This window comes from Solenopsis invicta, chromosome 4 (genome assembly GCF_016802725.1).
Source record: "Solenopsis invicta isolate M01_SB chromosome 4, UNIL_Sinv_3.0, whole genome shotgun sequence".
Classification (NCBI taxonomy): Eukaryota; Metazoa; Arthropoda; class Insecta; order Hymenoptera; family Formicidae; genus Solenopsis; species Solenopsis invicta.
Window position 1 is genome coordinate 27,381,357 of NC_052667.1, and position 17,713 is coordinate 27,399,069.

Genomic DNA, 17,713 nt, shown 5'->3' on the forward strand with positions numbered 1-17,713 from the left:
GAGAATGACAAACAGACAAATAATGGGAATTACTTTAAAATCTAGTAAAAATTCTGTCAATAGTTTTTAAATTACCAAAATGTTAAAAATTCATAAATTATAAGTCACACATATTTATGATTAAACTTTTATAAAGAAAAGGGCTATGCAAATTTAAAATGTTCCAACATAGTATTCGTCAATAAAAAGTGAATAATAACCTTGTAGCATCTTTGTTTATGTCTCTATAAATTGGGAACCAATCGTACTCGCAATAGATTCATTTGACAAATTTAAAAAATTGAGACCTTAAACGTAGCGAGCAATTATGGTAAGAAATTATGTGATAAAAAATGCATTCCGCGTCCTTAACCCAATAAGTGGTTTTTGCTGCCTTGCGTGTTGCGATGACAGCTTCGTTACACTAATTTCCTCCTTTCGTGTCTTGGTTCTCTAAGAAACGGCGGAAGAGACACTGACGTGTCACAAGATCATGTTTCTCACGTTTCTCTTACATCTACGCAGTTCTCGGTTGTCCATGTCAAACATGTTTAACGGTGCAGTATACAATTATCTAGTTAGGACGGTCTAAACTCCTCACGCGCGCATTTATTTTATTTTCACATATATTCCATTTAATCCGTGTTGCCTCGTCCTGTAACTTTACAAGAATGCAGGCATAAAAAGAGTTATCTTTTTTACCTCAATAAATTATAAAGATCAAAGATCACTTTATCTATAATTAGCGATGCAGAATTCGATAAGAAATTCTATTTATGTATCCATTACAATTATAATTTTACGTATCAAATTATAAATATAATCATAGATACGAAAAATTCTTACATTACATAAACAATAATTGGATCTATAATTATGTTCAGAGCAATGTTATTACAAGCGATAACAAAGAATACAATACTTGTAGCTTCATAAAAGGCCAATGATCAGAAAGGTCAAATCTAAATATGCATGCATAACATGCTCACACTGCAAAGCCGGCTCAAACCGAACATATCTTTGTTAGTTAAATTATTGTAAGTTACAACAATTACATGAATAAGGTCTATTTATACATCCATTTGAACACAATTATTCACAGCAATCAGTACTTATTGTTAAGATTCTTCGTTAGACCAGATACAATTGACTAATCACGAGAATTTTATGCACTACACGTATTCGATGTCTTTTCTATTTATAAAAATAAAACATTTTAATTCTAACTGCTCACATGTTTTCCATATTGCACGATACGTAAAATTAATAATTAAATTCTGTTTCGAATTCTGTCACGAATTATAGATTGTGTGAGGTATATATAATATTTAATGTTTCATACAGCACGTGACACTGAATTTATATGATATAGAGTTTCATAAATATATTAATAATTTATTAATAACAATACAATCTCGACATGTAATTGAATCGAATATTTTGTGTATCCTGTGTACACTCTCTCTCACTTAATATAATTAATTAAATCAATATTATGTAATATAAACTATGACGCAATTGTATGTTATTGTTTTCGAATGCAATTTATAAGCCTATCCTGTATTATTTAGAAATTCTTCTAATAGTATTAATTATCAGAGAAACTACCTGTTTTACTGAAGAATTCGGTTCTATTTAGCCTTTTCTCTCAGGCAATCGAACAATAATTCGCTCCTAATTAGCACTTATTTCAGAAAACAATTGATGGATCGTTGTTACGACATAATCTTTCAGGGACGGAGACTTCTGATTTTTCTGGGTATGGAATACCTCATTGAAGCAGGGGGGGGGGGGTGTAGTTTCAATAATATCGCTTTTGTTATACACATGAAATTTATTTTCTGTATAAGTTTAAGATATCACAAGAAATCTTATCCTATTTTTTAGATATATATATTATTATATTTAACGCTGTAATTATATTATAGCAATATCTACTCGTAGAAATAAACTTCGTAAACACAACAGAAATATTTAGTGTAAGTTATGACATATCAGAAGAAAGTAAAGTATACTTAAAGTTACATAATGAACTTTCAGTCAAAGATCCAGTAGCGTATAAAAATTTTTTAAGATTAAATAAAAAAACAATTTAAAGATTTATTTAAGTAACATTTTAATTTAAAGAAATCTTTTCTAATGTAATGGAGGTAAAAAAATTTCTTATGTTCAGTTGAATGAAGAGAAATGAGATCTCGAGCACGAGGTAGGCACGCGCGATTAACAACGAAAGTATGAAAAGGTTAGGTAGGATATGTAAAAAGTGGGGGAATACGAGATATGAGAGTTGGGTAAGCAGGGCGGTAGCATGCAGCGTGAGCACCATAGTCAAATATTGTTTTTTGTCAAAAATTCTTGAAGTTTATTAAAAATTAAAATATTTTTTTTAAATACCCCAAATTCTGGGTGCGGAATTCCACATCCACGGGAGCTCTGGATGTGGAATGCTCCACACCCAGCATAAGGAAGTCTCCGTCCCTGTAATCTTGTAATAGTGATCGTAAAAAAAAAGAAACATTTGACTAATATTATATTGAGCGCGCAAGAAATATCCCATTCATCCGTATCGAAGATTTGCAACAGTTTAACGCGGCCACGGCTAAGAATTGAGAATTAACGGCTGATCGAGCATTCCTTCGGTTTCTCAAGGGAAGCCAAGAGAGAGAAAGTCCGGTTTCACATTATATTTTCAAAAGGAGCAAACGCGTATAACTAATATTATGAAACGAATTCCGCAATGTCAAACGTGTCTCAAGAATACAATATCTGTTTCATACTGGAAATAAGTACTTGCCGGTCGCAAACTTTCATTTTCTGTCGTATTATCGAGAGAGACACGTAGAAAAAAAAGATATGACTTTGAAATATGTTTATTGATATATTTCTATAAATATATATTTTTTTATGTAAATCAATTATTTTGCCTTGAAAACATGTTAAAATAAGATAACTGAAAAAAAGTATGTTAAATTTTACAATTTTGTTATAAAGACACGAGATATTTCGAGGTGCGTAATTCAGGATTGTAGAGCGGCGAAGTACTGACTACTGACGCGTGATGCGATTTAAGAACATCCCGCGTTCGCTGCCGTGACCTTCGATCGATTGTTCGATCGAATTCGAAAGGGAAGGCCTTGAGTAAGAGTGACGAAGAAGGTGCTGAATCTATTGTGGAATTCTAAATCGTCGAAAGTAGCGCGACGGGTTCTCGTCGAATTCGACATTATGCATACAGATTCGCGCGCTGGCTGGGCTGCCTTATTTATTCTCAGATAACGTCTCATCGTAACGAATTCCTTTCGTATTAGACGCCGCAAAGCGCCGGCGTGTTACGTAACCGGAAAATTTATATCCACCTGTAACCGCGCTTGCATAAGAAAATCATTTCATTGGAAACCTCGTGTGCGAGGTGGATCGAGGACGAGAAACGACGTGTCATACGCTTAAGTCATATGATTACCTTATCCTCATCTTAATATGAAAACATTAAATAAAACAGAAGCATTCAATTAGAAACAAGCATTAAATAAAACAGAAAATGAAAGAAAGGGAGAGACATCAAATTTTTTTTCCATTTCTCTCTCTTTCTCTCTTTTGTTTCTTTTTTTCTTCACGTTCAAGTATCGTATACGTTCATCTTTAGGTTCACGCTTTAGGTCGCACGTAATAAATTAAACAGAAGGACAATGAATTTTTCTCGTAACGAGCCTTTCACGTGCGAGCGTCGCGCCGTTATTTCGGCCCAGGAAGACGATATCATGACGGACGATGTCCGTAATGAGAGAAGTCAGGAACGAATTAAAGCAATCTAAAAAAAAAACAAAAAAAAACAAAAAGACCAAGTTCTTCGGGTAAGAGTTACGGTGGTACGGCAACGCACAGGCGTGTACGCTCACTCGCATGCGTAATAAACTCGCCAGCGTAATACTGAGAAAATCGCTAAATAAGGAAATCATTGCTGGACACCGTCGACGTTGCTACCGCTGCTTCTGGCCGCTACTGGAAATGCTAGTAAGCAGCGGATGAAGTTCAGGGTCAATTCGTACTGGCCGACAGGCTGGATTACGTTTGCGCTTACGCGCTCACGTTCTTCTTTCTTCTTCTATTTGGGCCTTGAAGAGTTGCCGGGCAGGGTTTCGTGCTGCGCGTTACACGGACGTAACAGATGACTGGACGAAGTGTTACCCATGAAGTCAAGAGACGGAAATGGTGATCGCTGAGCATGTCGTCATTGAATGTTCTAGCAGCATCAATGCAAGTATGGTATTAAGCCCGTATCAGATTACGCATTGAAGATTGAGATTGAAGATTAAAGATTGAAATTTGACCAATCAAAACAAGGAAATTTTAACTCCTTTCATTTTGATTGGCCAAAGCTCAATCTTTAATCTTCAATCTTCAATTTTCAATGCGTAGTCTGATACGGGCTTAATCGGCATTGCTCCATTAAGTTTAGATTCCGATCGTAGATAAGCATGAGAAAGTTGACGATTTACCTTCTCGATAATAACACGAGAAATTCAATTCGTGATTTTCAAATTACATAATGAACTTTAATCATGCCTTATTCGAGATTTTGGATAAGATCGTACAACGAATGGATTCGCAGTGTCTCTCTTCGAGTTTTTCGAGGCTTTATCGTCATCGATTACAAATGCACTTTTCGTCCGATTGTCATGTCCACACGCGTGTAGGAAGTTAAATTCTAGACCTGTTCTTTTTTGTTTAACTTTTTGCACGATTCGTCTTTCTTCTTTTCCTCTCCTATGTGAAAAGAAAAAGAGGAAGCTAAGAAGAACAGACCTTCCATACCGGTTAAGTCATACTTGTCGTTCTCTACGTGGACTGTGCTGTACTCTGCTGCGCCAAGAATAAAACTGACTCCCGAATAGCTATACGGTGTCGGTAAAAAATTTACTTTAACATCAGTTGATATTTATGTAAAATTACAGGAAACATACGTATGTATAGATAAATTATAATCTTGCAAAGAATTACAATAATAATATTCAATTGCGTAAGATATTTTAATTTAAAAATTAGTCGCTTTATAATTTATGATACTATTTTTTTTATGCATTTCTTCATAATATTGCGAGCAATATACTTTTAATAAATCTCAGATTATGCAATGCAATACAAAAGTACGTAGTTCCTTTTTAATTAATAATATAATTTTTTTAGAATAATTTTTATTACTTAATCAAGATTGCAAACTTCTTCTCAGGCGTAGCGTAGACGTACTATCTTTTTTTTTATTCCGAACAAAAAGTTGCAAAATATATTTTAAGTTTGCCGAAATTAAGCACGATATCTCTATTTTATTTTTATAAATTTCAATTTTATATTTCATGCTCCAAATGCATCACGCACACAGAGTTATGAAATAAAAAAGTCAGAAGATTAAGAAAGTGTAATTTAATTTTAATTGATTTTTGATGAAGATAGAATCACTTTTAACATTTCAATAGGGGTTCAATAAATTTTAAAATTTAGCAGACAATGCAAATAAATTTTTTAATTCAACAATCGCTTCACAATTTCAATTCTTCGTTACGTGTATCAAAAACTGGCAGCGCTTATCGCATTTTCATTGTTCACGATGAATCATTCGGAACCGAACCTGCAGCATGCTGGCAGTGACGAAAAGAGAAAAGTAAAACTGGCGCGGACGGTTCCTGAGGTCGGGACCTTAGATAAGAAGAGAAAGTCGATGAATTCGTAAATTCTACAGGCGTCGCCGTTCGCTTATCGCTGCTATATGCGCAAGCATTCATACGTCCTCGTGTATGCACGTGCGTACGTGTAAGTGCACTTTCGTCTGCGGCAGTGATGCACACGTGTATATTTGCGCGAGCGCGCGCATACGCACGTATACACACGAGAGGCGACGATGCGCGGTACCATGTACACGCGAGCATTATAATCTCCTATCCGGATGGCGGACGTTACGATCTACCATTGAATCGAACAATGGCGAAACTGGGTTACGCAAATGTCGAGGCTGGAAATTAAAGCGCGAGACAGCGGAGAGGGGAGGGGCAGGGTTTTGCGGGAGGGAGAATGCGCGTCGCGGCCGAGCGATGAAAAAGATCGCGCGCCGTTGAAAAACGCACGCTTAATCGTAGGAAACGAGCGGTTCGTTAAACTCGGTTGCAAAATTTTGCAAATGTACATTGATGTGCCTTGGTACTACGCGGCATTCTTTTTTTCACGGATCTCCTCTGAACAATTTAAAAGCAACATTTTCCTAAAATGTAGATATTAAAAAATAATAATTTTGATAAATTAAAAAAGCAACGACTGCAAAAGGGAATTTACTTCAAATTATACTCTGTCCAAGTGCCCCAAACGAATGATCAATTATTTTTCAGCAATTTTCAAAGCTACATTTTAATAGAACTTTAATTGTACGGTCGGATTATGAAGAATGGCAGTATTCATCTATTTAAAAATTGACTTTGAATAGTCGAGAAATCTTCATGGATAAAGGGAGCGACACTTAAATCGTTTTGGTATCATCTTTAGTGACGAGCACGATGTTTTGTCACGCGTAATCGATGTCGCTCCGACGCGTTCAGTACGTTAATTTTATGGTTTTCGGAAATTGTGGGTTTGTTCGGTTGTTTACTGTAAAAAATATGAATCGTGACAGTGCTGATTGAGGTGAGGCCGCGCAAACCGACCAACACGGATTGAGCAACGCGGAGGGGGAGGGAGGGAGAAAGAGAGAGAGAGAGAGAGCTCGTTGCGGGATCTGTGTAATGGGGCCCGGGCGTTTCCGCTCCATTTTTTGTAGGCCCAATTACGTTTCGCCAATCTGGATAGGCTGTTTCGCGGTCTCATTGTACCCGTTGGCCTCGTATACGTTCACGTATACGTGTTGGACCATCAGGATCCACTCGCTTGGAACGCTAGGCAATATCCCATGGAGAAGCGATTCTTCACCACAGAGTGCAGTTAAGCTGATTACTCGGAATGAGGATTTTTGAAAGGATCGCGAGTGAGCAAGCGACATCGATCTTTCTCGATACATTAAGCGGAGACAAGCGGCTCGAGAAGACGCTTTTGCCCGTGAAGACATTTTTAACGAAGAAATGAAGAGACGAAGAATCTTCGGATTAATGATATTTATTGGGTAATGAGAGTATCTCGCTTCTTTCCTTCCTTCAGGAAAAATTGCACAGTTTAAAAAAAACAAAAGCTTATATACAGATACAACAGACCGATAAAAAAAGACGTATCGTATTTAGACAAAGATAAAATTTCATTTTTGTAAAGAGAGAGAAAAATTCTTCCTGCTGGAATCAACCTTCATTTAAGAGCTGCCGTTGCGTCTATAGAACATGCTAATAAAAACATCCGTTCGCACCTATTTTCGACGCGAACTAGTTTTTGTTCGATTCGCGGACAGTCGATTCGAAAACGCGTCTACGTTTCCGTTGTCCAAGAATAGCTTCGCGGTTCGCTGACTTCCCGTATCGCGGCCCCGCATTGTATTATAACACTTGGCGTCTCGAGGAACGAAAATGTTCCGAGCCGGGGTTGTGACACCCCGTGAAACCGTGAAGGTGACTCACACCTTTCCTCGATTTCGAATCGCCATTTTCCACCTGGTCTCTCACGCTCTCCCTCTTGCGCATCGCTCCGTCGACTGTGACGTGCTCTCTCCGACATTCTCTCCTCCTCCTTCTCCTCTCTTCTTCCTCTATGCCGTTCTTCCTCGTTTCTAAAAAAAAAGTTCCTTATCCCTTCTGCTCTTTCGCAATTCACCAAGTATCGAATGGACAACGACGCCAAGCGTTGCCTTTCCTGTCCGGAAGGAGTGCGCCCTTCACCGGAAGTATGTGCGTGTTGATGCGGTTTCTCAAAAATATTACCACAAATTCTTTGACCTGGCATCATTAACAAAAGAGATCGTTTGTACAATTGTACGCAAATGTCTGCCGATTGTACATCGTGCGCCACGATCCATGATTCATTCCCACACAATCATTATGGTTGATAGCATATAATGTTCGGACGGGATAGACGGGAGCGAGATGTGGAGTCGCAGTTACAGCCACAAAGCTTGAATCAGCCTATGGAGTCTGGATCATCAGCGGAGCAGTAATCTATTTAACGTTAGCGTGTTCAATTTTCCTTTCGTGCCATTATATTAATACGTAAAGGTATGCGCCATGGAAAGTCACGGCGACAGAAGAACGCTCTCGTAAAAAGTCTCGAGGAGAGGCTCCGTCTCGCGCCGGTGAATTCGAGGTTCACGTTGTCCGCGTCGACGTTCCCAGATCCACGTTTCCTTATCGTCAAGAATCGTGGCTTAGGAATCGCAACGCGATATCGTCCCTCCCCTTTCGCGACGCTGGCATTCTCGCGATTAGAACGCGGAACTCGTCCGCGGTCTGGACCTACCGACCGACCGACCGACCGACCGATCGGCCGCTGCGTAGAGCGGGGTGCCAAAAATAGCAACGCGGTCGAGGGCGGCGGTGAACTTGTTTTTCACACGGGGGGCGAGAGAGCGACAAAAGTTTCCCCGCGCGCGCACTCGATCGGCGCTCGCCGTCGCCGAGTCACCGGATACATTTCGTTCAAGGCCAGAAAGTAAAAAGCCTTTTCAGCTGCACTTACGTACGTACCGAGCTAGCCGAGTAGCTCTAACTGGTACGCGCGCTCCTATACACACGTCACCCGTCCATCAGGTACACGCGATGCACGCGAACACACGGCCACGGCCTTGTGTGAGCTCGTACGTGCACACGCGTCGCGCTCGTACATTCGAGTTGCACGACGAGCGTGCATGTGTGCGTTCTACAGTTGTATGTGCATGCGAGCGCGAAGGCGTCCCTCTCAGCCCCCCGAAGCGAGTCCGCGAAGCGGCTAGTTACATGATCCATTCATTATATAAGAACAATCGCCTCCTCTAATAGACACGCTCCATCATTGTGGATCTGAAGGGCACGCTCGGTGTGCGCGTGCGTCGTGCTCTTCTGCGTGTTCCAGCGTGTTTCACGAGAAACGCCGCGCCGGGGCACATACGCGATCGACGATGCTACCAAAAATTGGCGAAATTCAACGGCGTTCGGGGAAATTACCAAGGTCGCCGTTGGTGGCCGTGGGAATCATCGTTCGTCTGCGATCTATCGCTCTGCCTGTCAATTTGCGACGGCACTTTGTACATACGTCGCTTTCAATGGCGCGATTTTTGTATATCGTCTAAACACGGGTTAAATTTATGTAATGAGGAAATACATTGACAGCTAGTCGCGAAGCGACTAATCAGATTTGTATTCGAAATAATCAGCGACCTTCGCGCGTACGGAATGCATATTAATGCGCTTTACTCCGAAACGCCTTTTTACATCGTGTTGTTGTCTCTATAGGCCATATAAAGCGCTTGGAGAGTGAAATAAAAATAATATTTCGGCGTTTCAGTCCCCCACATCTACATGTAGAATTTCACAGAAAATCTACATATGGATGTGTATAATCTTCTGAGCGTTGCATAATGTGATTGCATTGAAGTTTCAAAAAAGCGGACGTATAAATCATAGTCAGTTGAGTGTGGTGCCGCTATCCTCGTAAAAAGTCCCCCGATGAAATCGACTATCGCGGAATGTCGCAGTTAATAAATCGCAAAACGGCTCGTTCTCCGGAGAATCTACCCTAACTCGACTGCAATTTTACAGCGCAAGCAACTCTCAATTTTTTTTTAATTTACCCCTTTTGCTGACTTCGTGTAATACCAGCATTACTCCAGTTTATTCTTTTACGCCGATTCCGCACGACCTGCGCAAATAAGCATGAGTGTGTGCTCGCGTGTGAGTGTGCGTGCGTGTGTGTGTGTGTGTGTGTGTGTGTGTGTGTGTGTGTGTGTGTGTGAATCGGTCTTTATGCCATCAGCGTCTCCACGCCGCCTTCTCTTACGTAACGCACGATCGTTTCTCTCAAATGGACGACGTCGCCTCCTCCGCCATGTAATCCAAAGGGCACTCTTGTCCTGCGCCCGACACCGACGAGATCTCTGCCAACGATACTCACGGTCATCCATTTGGTATTTCAAAAGTAATTTAAATACCACGAACGGCAGATAACATTTCGGTAGTTTTTACAATGTACTGAGAAAGTCTGGAGAACAGTTGGGCGTTCCTTTCGACGAATAATTATCAAGAGAGTTTCTCACATAATTACAAACACCCTTTTCTTAACATTGTACCTTGTAATTGCAAACTTGCGATGTTGATTGACACCGCCTCATATCAAACAACGGAGAATCAATGAAGATGCGGATATACGTGGAAGAAAATTAATTTAATTAACTTGGCATTTATAAAATATTCGCCAGTACACTTTGTAAGTTGCATATTAAAATTATTAACTCGCGATCATAAAAAATAATATCAACCGGTTATCAAAGAGAGACATGGCTCCGGTAAATTCTACTATTACAAATAAACAAGCAGACTAGCTCCACGTGTGTCTGTATCAACGAAATCTGAACTCGGATCTGAAATTATACCGGTTTCAATCCCTCTCCTGTATGTGTGGGATGCTGCGTGCCCCTCGGATTCACTTTTGCGAGATGTCGGCGATAACGCGCGCTTTCGTCGTGGCGAATCCGCGTCTTTTGCACGTCAAGAAAAAAAAAAGTGCGCGTCGACGACGCGCCGGCTCCGGTTACATAAATCGTGCCATAAAACGAGTAATTTGATTACGTGTAAAGACTACGATACGCAGGTAAAACGCTTCTGCCATCCGCGCAAATTACCGGATAAGCGCGGCGCTCGCGTTCTCACAAATTGTAATTACCATCTTCTGCGAGGCATACTTTCGTTCGTCCGCCGTACCACGTTTACTAGGAACTTACATGTTATTCCCGGAAGGTATAACTCGTCTCTGTATTCCCGATGCGTGCGATAATCCCTCGCTTTTCCCTCGGAAGACCGTGTCACGCGCGCGAATGCATGGCGAGTTGGCGCTTCGCGTGAATCTCGTACGTTGCGTCGATAATTACTATCTCGTAATGTTGACACACGTGTAAATTATTTCTACTTAAGCGATTCGATTCGCTCCTTAATTCCACCGTGACGCCAGAAAAGGCATATTTAACTCGTGTAAATTACGTCAATTTTTCTTTCGCTGACTCCACTTGAGAGAATTTTGTTAAAGAGTCCGATTCAAGTGACTTGGAGAAATCCAACGACAAAGCACAGCCTTGTTAAAAAAACAAAAAAGACGTGGAAAAATGTTTGAAAAAGTCACCGAAAACACGGTCACGATTGCGCAACGGCATGAACTCCGTTCTCTTCTGATGCACATACGTCCTGTTTCGCATTATCGCCCACGCGGGGCGACGTGAGAGTGGAAATGGGAGTGACGGCGAGCCGCACGCAGGAGATTCGGATGCGCTCAATGTCAAAGAGCGGGCTCGTCAACTGCAGCAGCTTTTACTGCGCAGCGAGCAGCGAGAGATGCACGCGCCGTACCGCCGCACCCGGCGTGTATGTACCTACGGCCGCGAGATTAGTCATCCACGGCGATCCGATCTCCGGGGCTTGCATGCGCGATCGGGAACTATTAAACGGATGACCTTTCGCTACTTAGATCTACATACACCCACGTCGTCCGCGAGTGTACGCGCGAGGGACGCGCGTGCACGCGCGCGCGTTACGCAAGAACGACTCCCCGTCTCTCCGCATCCCTCTCACGCACGCTTCTCGCTCTTCCTCTTTCCAGCCGCTCGTTTTATCCCCCTTTCTGCGGTTCTCCTTCCTTCTTTTTCTCCTCCTTCCTCGTTGCTCGATGCCGCGATGCAGTTTCCCGCCTGACGGACGAGCAGCGTGCCGGATACGCCGAGAGCGTGTTCCACGCATGCGATATAATTTTAATGAAATGAAATTTCACCAAGCGAAAATTCGACAAGATTTTATCGAGGAGATACTCGATCATTTTTATTCAAAAAGTTCTGCTTAAAAAAATATTTAAAGTGCTGGGTTTTATTTTAACGGAAGCTGCTCTAGATCTTGCAATCGCATAATTCAGCCTCGAATTTGTATAAATAATTAAAATTCAAGAGCTAAAGATGATCCTGCGCTTTATTAACGTGAAATGACACCAATCAATTATAGAATTGTTAATTACCATTCTTTTTCCAGAGACAGCTGTCCGTTGCATACCGAATGCATGTCATTACGAGAACGAGTATTATTTATGTAACTTACCGACGTTGCATTTACTGTTAATGGCAAGCATCGTTATTAACGCGGTTGTCAGAGTGACTTTTAATGCAAATAGAGGCTGCAAAAAGAACTGCGCCGAAGCTGTAGTGGAAATCGGAAGATGCAGATGAATTTTTTCTCGCACGCGCTGTGCGAGCAACTTCTCACGCCGCATTTACATTCTCTACCTCGGGAACGCTTCGCGAGTGTTATTTTAATACAGCTAAGATCGCTGCTTTTGGCGTGGCCTTGCCGTAAGTGAGTCAGGCGGAAACAAGGTATGTCCGCGCGCGAGTGAAGATCGTTTCGTGGTAAGTTAACTCTCGCTCTCTTTCACATTTATGCTAATAAAGCATCTCCATTTCTCGGAAAACTGTAATTCCAAGTTAACATTTGCGGGAAATCGGCAACAACATCCGCCTAATATAAAAGTCCAATTTTCATTTGAAAAAAAAAAGTTGCTTTTTAGATCCCTTACATAACGATGGGAAACGGTGACGTAAATGCACCGATTGTCTCTCAGACGTTTTTTTAGAGCTTATTTCAGCATATTACATGAATGCACGATACGGTGCGTAACTCACGAGAACAAAGTTAGCGAGAGAATCGTTCTCTCTCGAGGGAGTATGTAAAACTAGAAAACCATGCCGTCTCTCTCTCTCTCTCTCTCTCTCATTTCAAAAGTTTTCATTATTCCTGGCAGGAATCAATTTTTGTCGTTAATGTCAATTTAATACGGTACTTTTTTTTATTGTACTGATTTTTATTATACCGATTCCATTGTGAGCGATAATTTTGAGCTCGCTATCTGCCCGCCATCGCCGGAAGCGCAGCGTAGGATACTTGTATAGAATTCCATACGATCGTTTATCGCGATAGCCGTCGCACTTTAATCGTAACGTGACTTTCATCTACATAGCTAATCAGGCAATTCTGTTGTGCCGCGTGGCAGCCTTGGATAATTTCCTATTTCCATCATTGCGCGGCGTTCTTCCTGTGTACAGAGGTCTGCCCAGTTGCGCGTCGTTGTTGCGGAAGACACGCGGATCGATATCGATTAAGAATCATTAAATTGCCTGAAACAATCATTAAAACCAGATCTCTCGACGGGATGATCTAAGTCTTCGATTATCTATTTGTTCATTCGCGCTTGATCACTCGTGACTGGATCGTCGCGGCGATTAGCGACGATTTCCGATCTGTTACGTGGACATTTTCAAACGTTACGCAACTCTTTTGCGATTGCCCCTCCTCTCGCACCTTTACTTTTCCAATCAGATTGAAACTGATTCCTTTTACATTCTGACACACCGAGAGAAAAGGGCGTTCCACGGTAAAATAATTATAGTTCTGTATAGGAACTTTATTTTTAGAAATATTACTGCTATAATATTAATAATAACTTTACGTTTAGTTCTACCAACTATGAAAAAAATTCACTATAAATTATGAGAATTTTAAATATTAATGTAGTAGTAAAAGTTATGATGAAAATGAAACATTTATATTGCAACCATGTTTTCTCCAGTGCATGGCATCTTAGATCATCCCTTCGTCAGTGAATTTTTAAGTCTATTACTTTACGAAAATTTTATCGAATAACGCAGTCAAAATTTATCACTTTGTTAACATATCGAATATAACTTCTATTAGCCTATTATGAAGATGTTACATAAGCTAAGGCGAGAAAAGTGCAATCTGTTATATATGAACGCATCACCACACCCATATACATATATATAATCCTTTCAAATTGCGCGCAAATTTAACAAGATTACACGTTCGCTGTATAATTAATTCACGGTAATGTTTAAACGTAGTTAGAATATTAACATGCCAATTATATCTTAGCGAGATATTATCATCCTATAATTTGCATCCCGTTACGCCGAAGAAATCCCGGATAGACCATCGATCTTCACGCGTGCGTTTGCGATACGCGGGCAAACAGCATACATATCCATTTCTCACATATAGAGATAATCCTGCAAAATGGAATCTTAAAGCCTCCTCGTATCCTCGCACTGAAATTCAATTTCGAGATGTGCACGTGCCGCTCCCAAAAAATGCCGTTGGCGAATTTTCCCCTTTCTCGCGAAATTCATACGAACCGCAACGTAGGACTGCATCGGCAAAACAACGGCGCATAACGTCCACCGGAGCGGTATGCCACACGATACTTTTACACCCGTCCGCGCACACCGCGCGCTGGACACTTACGTAATCGCAATGATCTCACATCGTGGGTGGAGACTTGTCGCTGCTCAATGCGCTCGCGCCCTATTCACGCGCGAGAAGCGCGTCCACCGTGTCCGAAAAGTACGTGTCACCGGCAGTGGAAGGTCTTTTGTCTAATTTTGAGAGAGAGAGAGAGAGAGAGAGAGAAAAGGAAGGGAGAAAAAAACAAAGAGGCCGTTGAAGAAGCGCGACTCAAGTTAAAGAGGCTCAAGCACATTTTACTAGTCTCGAAGAGAAACAACAGAATCTGCAATTCAAACAATTTTCTTTGTATAATCAAAAATATTAATTAAATGTAAATAAATTATCTCCCTCCCCCCTTAGTTTAATAAAACTAACAAATGACAGACGTCAACACACTGTATAAAATATTCTGTTGAGAGGAAATGTTGAGAGAAATTCGATTACGAATTTCTACGTTTGTCATTCATTGTGAAATCTTCGTTCTGTATTAATCATACGTGGCCTTATAAAATTTCAATTTATAATTATACAAAGCGATAATGATATTAATCGTATTCAAAGATAAAAATTTGTCCAAAAGAGCTAATTTTATCTTTTTTTTTTGGATGATGACTCACTTTTGACACACCAATCAAGTCAGGAAATGCTATAGTTATGCATTTGAATTGTCAATGCGTATTAAAATAAATTTGTGATTTCATTGAAATGCGAGGATAGCTATAAATTAAAATTCTAAATTGTGCACATAACTATATATTTTAATCACGCATGAATAATCGGGGGAAATTTAGATTTATCGTATTCAATGTTAACAATGTGAAATTATTAAACTTTCAATTTTTCGATTGCGTTTATCATGAAGATAAGTTAATTATTCTCATTGCACCTTCTGCACGTTCATCTTGAATTACAAGTAACAAATTATTTAAAAAATTAATAAATTACGATCATACACCATACGTCAATTTTTTCAAAGTTGCTGGAAATCTAAACTTTGCTTTCATCTAATCGGCCGTAAAAGTGTTTTCGCAACGGCCGCGAGAAATGGGCGACTGTTATCGAAAACAAAATGAAATTCTTTATCTGGGTCGCCCGTTCCGCGGCGCGACGTAACAAGCTCCGGGGATGATTAGCATGTCACAAGAGCGAGACGACGATTGCGAGATCGTTTAAGAGTAACAATGGCGAAGGAGAAATTACGTTGGCAGTTAGGTGTACACGAGAGCGTCGAGCTGTACGTAAGCTGACACGTAAGCAAGAAAGTCCGCCTCCGCGAATAGCCACTCGGATATGCGGGTGAAAACGCGCGAGGAAGTCGAGGAAACCGAGGAGATTACCGGCGACACAAACGAGTCATTTTTGTTTCATAATTCGAGCGCGCGGATTTGTTTCGCAGAACGCGGCGCGCGAACCCAAGTTTCTCTCACGGACTCTGCAAGCGAAATACTAAATTAAAATGGATTTCTCAATGCATTTAATTTTAATAGCTATAACGATATTATCGTTAGTAACGTTCGTAACGTAATATCTAAATCGCAATTATTACAATTGTAGCTGTATCACGGAGCACTTTCTTCTCATTCGCCCGGCAATTTTGTCAAAATACTTTTAATTTACAATCATAGACATTACTATAGATGCAAGCGGATATTAACGTACAAATTGACGTTCTGTGGTTTTTTTACCCATTGCCTAATTGAAACGCTGATTGCAACTAGAACATAATATTATTACAAAGCGGAAACGTGGTAAAACTAAAAGCAAAGACTCATGCTTAGATAAGCGCAGAGCATTGAAATGCTAATTATTCCAATTGTTCATATATTCATTAACATTGATCTAAATGCATGCAACATTTTTGATTCAATGACTAAATATTTTTATCAAGGTTTGGTCAAGGTTCAATTAGCACTGTCATTTTAATGACGCGATGCAATTCAATATCTTAGTTATAAAAGTTACAAAACAGTATTGATAGCGAGAAGATATTGATTTCTATAATAATTCGCCATACTATGCTTAAAAATTGATAAGTACTTATTAGTATACAGTACATTATAAAAGCAAATTGTTAGAATATTAATAAATAATAACAAGAAATAAAATCGATAAAGAAACTAAAATCTAAAATGTGCAAAACTAAAAAGAAAGATAATGTTAATATTACTTATCATTTCCTTGCTTTGACCCCTCTTGCCTATTTAATTATTCCGATTATTTTTGACGTCATAATTCATATATAATTCTCTTTACGGCAATAGACGTAGTCGTAATTCGAATTTATTCGAATTCTCTGTTAAGTATTTAAGCGTTCGTAACAAAATATACTGGAACGATAAACGTCGAGGCGTATCAGTGAAGAGTGTGTGCGCGCTATGTTAACTGGCAGCGCCGCGTGAACTCTTTCTCTCTGTTCCCAAATTGGGACACTTTCACTGTCGCACGAAAGGCTCGACCCCTCAACCGGCCGTGTTTCATGCCATATACAATAGAGTACCAACATCTGAGTCGTTGCTTCGAAATTACAGTCCTCCCCGATGCGCATCGCCCCAGTGCGTCATACGTTACGGACACAATGTACCGACAAAGATCGTAATGAGAGAACGTAATTTCGAGGATGTGAGGTCCGCGTCCCTTCATTACTGAATATTTAATCTTTCATTTCCGAATCATAAATGGAACGATATAAACCAGAAGAGACAAAATCAGTACATTTCTGGCTGAAATGCACAGCCAAATGCGAAAATACGCGACAGTTTATGAGAATCCTGTTCCACACACGTAGGCATTTTACAGGCTTAAAGTGAAACAGTAGCGAATGAAGTTATAAGACGCAATATAGAGTTGATTGCCGCGTGTGAGCAGGGAATAATTTTTATTTTTTTCTTTTTTTTTCGTGCGAAACTCATAATGCGAGCGCTCGCGAGATTACGACTTTGCTCAGTGAAAACTCCTGATGGTGAACTTACGGCCGTAACTACGACGTGCGGTTACGAACGTGCCGAGTAATAGCGTGTTTATTTTCTTAACGGCTAGGCGCATCTTTTTTAGCGTCTCGCAAGCAATGCTCTCTTAAAGGCAATACATCAATTCGCTCGCTCGTTACTAGCCTATATCCATGTCGGAGCTATTACGCGCGCGCACGCACGATGTAATGGTCTTCATAAAGATTTTCCGCGCAGAGACGTGCTCCTACACGGCTCTTTCCACGGTATATAAGAAAAACGTATTACGAACCGCGAGTTACATTAATCCATCTCGCTACTTGATCTTATTCGCCGAATTGGCAAATTTTTCATCGCGTAACGTAAAAT

At 40.3% G+C, this 17,713-nt stretch overlaps 1 protein-coding gene across 3 annotated transcripts in view; it reads right to left on the minus strand.

Moving 5' to 3' along the window:
* LOC105196366 (transcription factor Ken 2) overlaps positions 1-17,713 on the minus strand; it is a 39,332-nt gene that overhangs the window by 6,586 nt on the left and 15,033 nt on the right. The window lies entirely within an intron of this gene.